Raw genomic sequence first — 5,438 nt, forward strand, 5'->3', positions numbered from 1 at the left:
AAAAAAGCTGGGGTGGAGCGCAGTGGCTCATGACTATAATCCCAGCACTTTGGGAGGTTGAGGAAGACCGATCACTTGAGGCCAGGAGTTCGAGACCAGCCTGGCCAATATGGTGAAACCTATCTACTAAAAATATAAAAATTAGCCAGCCGTGGTGGTGCATGCCTGTAGTCCCAGCTACCTGGGAGGCTGAGGAATGAGAACCACTTGTACCCGAGAGGAGGAGGTTGCAGTGAGCTAAGATTGTGCCACTGTACTCCAGCCTGGGTAACACAGTGAGACTGTCTCAAAAAAAAAAAAAAAAAAAATCAGAAAAGCAGAGACTGTTTTAATCACTACTACATACTGAATACTTACATATGGGTAGCACTCAAATATCCAATAAATGAATGACTAAAACAGCTTTCTACCCATTTGTATGAGGTAAGGAAGGGGAGGCAGCAAGTATAGACTTTGAGGAAGTTCAACTGTGCAGAAAATGAAAGGTACAGACCACAGAGAAGCTTTGACTAAGGCAGAGTTTGCTTTTTAGATGAAAGAGACGTGAAAAATGTCTTTCCTCAAGAGAAGGACTAGAAGAGGTTAAATGTGGGTGAGGGCTGGGGAAGGGCATGTAACTGAAGGAAAAGCATGTGACGAAGTCAGAGGACAGAGGGTCCATAAACACAGATGGTGATATTAGCCTTTCTCAAGAAGGATGACATATCCTCCACAGACAGTGAAGTAGGGAGGTCAGGACAGAGTGGTGTGCATTTAATTAAGAGGAATGGTTATCTGAGGGCATTCCACCAATGCCTCTCCTCTCTGCTCCCAAAAGACTCTCTGCATACCTTCATCACCACGCTTATCATATGACATGGACATTTTCTCATCATCTCTCTCTCTCCCCCACTAGCTGCCAGCTACTTAATGCCACAATACAAGAAAGCTGTAAAGCAGGAGTGTCTGATCTTTTGGTTTCCCTGGGCCACAGTGGAAGAAGAAATGTCTTGGGCTACACATAAAATATACTAACACTAACGATATCTGAGTTTAAAAAAAAATCACACACACAAAAATCTTATAATGTTTTAAGAAGGTTTATGAATTTGTGTTGGGTTGCATTCAAAGCTGTCCCGGGTTGCATGTGTCTGTGAGCCACAGGTTGGACAAGCTCGTTGTAAAGTGAATAAGCATATGCACACTGCACCCATACTGCTTGCCTAAGCTTGACAAAGTGCCACCCCCCACCAGTTTTAACGTTTACTAGCTGTCTTTGGCCAGCTACTGAGCTGCACAAAAGTTCAATTTCCTCTATAAAATGGGGCATTCTGGCCAGGCATGGTGACTCAGCCTGCAATCCCAGCACACTGGGAGGTCGAGGCAGGCAGATCACTTGAGGTCAGGAGCTCGAGACCAGCCTGGCTAACATGATGAAACCCCATCTCTACTAAAAAAAAAAAAAAAAAAAAATTAGCCAAGCATGGTGGTGGGTGCCTATAATCCCAGTTACTTGGGAGGCTGAGGCAGGAGAATCTCTTAAACTTGGGAGGCAGAGGTTACAGTGAGCTGAGATCCTGCCACTGCACTCCAGGCTGGCTGACAGAATGAGACTCTGTCTCAAAAAAAAAAAGGTGGGGGGAGGGCATTCCCAGTTCTTACCTCACAGGACTGTTATGAGGATGAAATGAGATCACTGTGTAAGGTGCCAGGTATACTGTCTGTCATCGATTAAGCACTCAGTAAAAATTAGCTGTCATTTAACTGAAATAATAGCCTATCTTTCTTTGAAAAGTAGAAGGCGAATTATTCTGCCAAGTGTAGTGGAGTAAGTAATGGGGTAGAAAACCCAAGATCAGTAGTTTTAAAATGATTGTCAGACAAATGAGAGAAGGATAAAATTTAGTAAAATGATTGCTAATTCATGCTGTGAGCCCATCTGATGTTTTTCAGCTGTGCTGAGAAGAGTAGTTTGCCAAGGCAAACAGCTGGGTTGGGATTTAGGTAAAAAGCGGAAAAGGAAGTTAAGAGGAAGGGCTGAACTGTTCATTCCTTAAAAATACATCTTGGCTGGGCATGGTGGCTCACGCCTGTAATCCCAGCACTTTGGGAGGCCAAGGCAGGTGGTCACCTGACGCCAGGAGTTCAAAGACCAGCCTGACCAACATGGAGAAACCCCGTATCTACTAAAAATACAAAATTAGCCAGTCATGGTGGTACATGCCTGTAATCCCCTTACTCGGGAGGCTGAGGCAGGAGAATCGCTTGAACATAGGTGGCAGAGGGTGGCAGAGGTTACGGTGAGCCGAGATTGCACCATTCATTGCACTCTAGCCTGGGCAAAAAGAGCAAAACTCCATCTCAAAAAAAGAAAAGAAAAAAAAAAAAAGGAAAAACGATAGAAATATATCTATGTCTCATCTCCTATGTGCCAGGCTGCGGATCATGTACTCTGTACTGGACAGGAAAGGAGACAGAGACAGAAAAGTACTGATCAATTGTAAGAAAAGGGATTCCAGAGATCTCAGGGAATTTGAGAAAGGGGCATGGTTGCCAATCTAAGGTAAAAAAGATTTACAAAAGTAGACTTAAAAAACACTAAAAATTTTGTAGCAGTGGTATCTCTGGCAAAGGGGTTTGGCCCAATTTCTGTTTAATATTCCACTTTTCTATCATATATACTTTTTCATAATTCAAAATAAGAAAACTTGTTACTAAATAGGAAGAGCAAGAAACATGGAGTGAAGAAGTTAACTTTTGGTCAGAAACACAAGATATCCCATCTTGGGACATTAGATGGCACAACCCTGGCCGATTCACTGTTTTAAGTGGCTAGGCCTTTCAAGTCTGTTTTCCCCCAAACTTTCTACTTTGGTAATTTTCAATCCTACCAAAAAACTGAAAGGACAGTAGAATCAAAACCCATGTACAATCTTTACCTAACTTCACCAACATTAGTATTTGTGGCATTGGCCTTCTCCTTTCCCTGCTCTGAAACAAAACAACAGTCTCTCTTTTACACATCATATTCAATTCTCCAGACATTTGCTTACGTCTGGAGACACACCCTGCCAATGGCTTGGCCATGCTCCAATTATATAAGCAGCAGTGTCACAGGTGAGCTTTCCCCATTTCCGAAACACCTCTATTATGGATCTTTTTTTTTTCCCTTCTGAGACAGGGTCTTGCTCTATTGCCCAGGCTGGAGTGTAGTGGCATGATCTCGGCTCACTGTAACCTCTGCCACCCAGGTTGAAGCAATTCTCCTGCCTCAGTCTCCCGAGTAGCTGAGACTACAGGCACATAGTACCAAGTTCAGCTGATTATTTTTGTATTTTTAGTAGAGACGGGGTTTCACCATGTTGGCCAAGCTGGTCTTAAACTCCGGATCTCAGGTGATCCACCTGCCTCGGCCTCCCAAAGTGCTGGGATTACAGGCATGAGCCATCAAGCCCAGCCTGGATCATCTGTCGTTTTTTGTTTTGTTTTGTTTTTTGGTTCTTTTTTGAGACAGTCTCACTCTTTCACCCAGGCTGGAGTACAGTGGTGCAATCTCAGCTCACTGCAAACCTTCGCCTCCCGAGTTCAAATGATTCTCCTGCCTCAGCCTCCCAAGTAGCTGGGATTACAAGTGTGCACCACCACACCCAGCTAATTTTTGTATTTTTAGTGGAGATGGGGTTTCACCATGTTCGCCAGGCTAGTCTGGAACTCCTGACCTCAGGTGATCTACCCACCTCAGCCTCCCAGAGCGCTGGGTTTATAAGCGTGAGCCACCGTACCCGGCCTATCATCTGGCTTTTATAAGATTCATCCTCTCAGCCCCACTTACTCTCCCAAGATAACCTCCCAATGCTCTAGGCACACCTTTGAATTCCTAATCTTCAAATAAAAATTATCCCTTCTGTACTTTTATGCCACACAAACAGAGTTCCTTGGTTGAAGTACATTCATTATTCATTCTCTGAGTTTCTATCATGTCCACTTGTGAACCATATCCTTCCATTTTCTCTGAAGACATAGTACAGAAATTTAAAGTTGTTTTACAGTTCTTGATTTGCAGTTATTTCTATAGTCATCTTCTAAATTCACTCTAGAAATGCCTAATCATTTCAAATTTTCACTCCTTCAGTCTAATTTCCATTTTGAATATAGCTAATATTTCTCTCATTTATAATTTATTCTTCACAATAGATTCATCTCATGTTACAGCACTGGCCAAGCAAGAACCCTATTAGGTTAATATTAACTTCATGTAGAGTGGGTATGATTTTGGAAAAAAATAACCTGCAGAATCAGGGACTCAGAGGTAACAAAAAGGGAGAATATAACCTGAGGATAATGGGTCAGAAATGATGCCATAGCCATTTCTTTTGCTTTCTTTCTTTGGCTATAGTTTTCTCCAATCTCCCTAAGGCCTAATAATCTGCAGGGGGAGAGGAGAATCTCTTGCTTGGATCTATTCAAACTATGGAGTATATAATTTAAAAAATGACTCCTTATGAAGTTGCCCCTCTTGACAAGCAAGGTACTCAACTACCATTCTTTTTTATTTTTATTTATTTATTTATTTTTAGGATCTCACTCCGTCACCTACCCTGGAGTGCCATGGTGTGTGATCACAGCCCACTGCAGCCTCAAACTTCTGGGCTCAAGCAATCTTTCTGCCTCCCTGTATCTAGGACTATAGGCATGTGCCATCACATCCAGATAATTTTTAAATTTTCTGTAGAGAAAGGGTCTTGCTATGTTGCCCAGGCTGATCTCATTCTTAATATGTAGTGTTTAGTGCATGTTTTTGGTTTGGAACCAGTTTAGTCATCATAAAAATTAAAGTAGTTTCTTTCAAATGCTTGTTTATATTAGGAAAACTTAAAAATTCGAAGTAACTTTCAGTAGTAGATACTGAACCTTGAAACAAAAACACACATATAATAATGAAGAAAAAGGGCAAGAACAGAATAAAGAATAAAAATGACAGGCCAAGTGTGGTGACTCATGCCTGTAATCCCAGCACTTTGGGAGGCTGGGGTGGGCGTATCACAAAGTCAGGAGTTCAAGACAAGCCTGACCAACATGGTGAAACCCCGTCTTTACTAAAAATACAAAAAATAGCTAGGCGTGGTGGCACACGCCTGTAATCCCAGCTACTCAGGAGGCTGAGGCAGGAGAATAGCTTGAACCCAGGAGGTGGAGATTGCAGTGAGCCGAGATCGTGCCACTGCACTCCAACCCGGGCAACAGAGCAAGACTCCATCTCAAAAATAAAATAAAATAAAATAAAATAAAATAAAATAAAATTTGAATGGATCATTTCTAATACCTTCAGCTATTTCAGAAAGAATAGCCTAAGTGAGACAAAAGGAAATTTCAAAAGCCAGCCAGGATGACCTTATATCCCTGGACTAACGAGCTACAGTTTCTCTGAACTTTTAGAAGAATGTATTACTGGTATACAG

General features: G+C 42.1%; 1 protein-coding gene across 1 annotated transcript in view; it reads right to left on the reverse strand.

Moving 5' to 3' along the window:
• LOC108295329 (ATP-binding cassette sub-family D member 3-like) overlaps window positions 1–4,521 on the reverse strand; it is a 15,058-nt gene extending 10,537 nt beyond the window's left edge. The window contains exon 1 of the mRNA XM_017517468.2: window positions 4,517–4,521. The gene's annotated coding sequence lies outside the window, so the exon portion shown is untranslated. The remainder of the gene's footprint in view (window positions 1–4,516) is intronic.
• Between the last annotated feature and the right edge of the window lie 917 nt (window positions 4,522–5,438).

Source organism: Cebus imitator, unplaced genomic scaffold (assembly GCF_001604975.1).
Source record: "Cebus imitator isolate Cc_AM_T3 unplaced genomic scaffold, Cebus_imitator-1.0 Scaffold633, whole genome shotgun sequence".
In the NCBI taxonomy this organism is placed as follows: Eukaryota; Metazoa; Chordata; class Mammalia; order Primates; family Cebidae; genus Cebus; species Cebus imitator.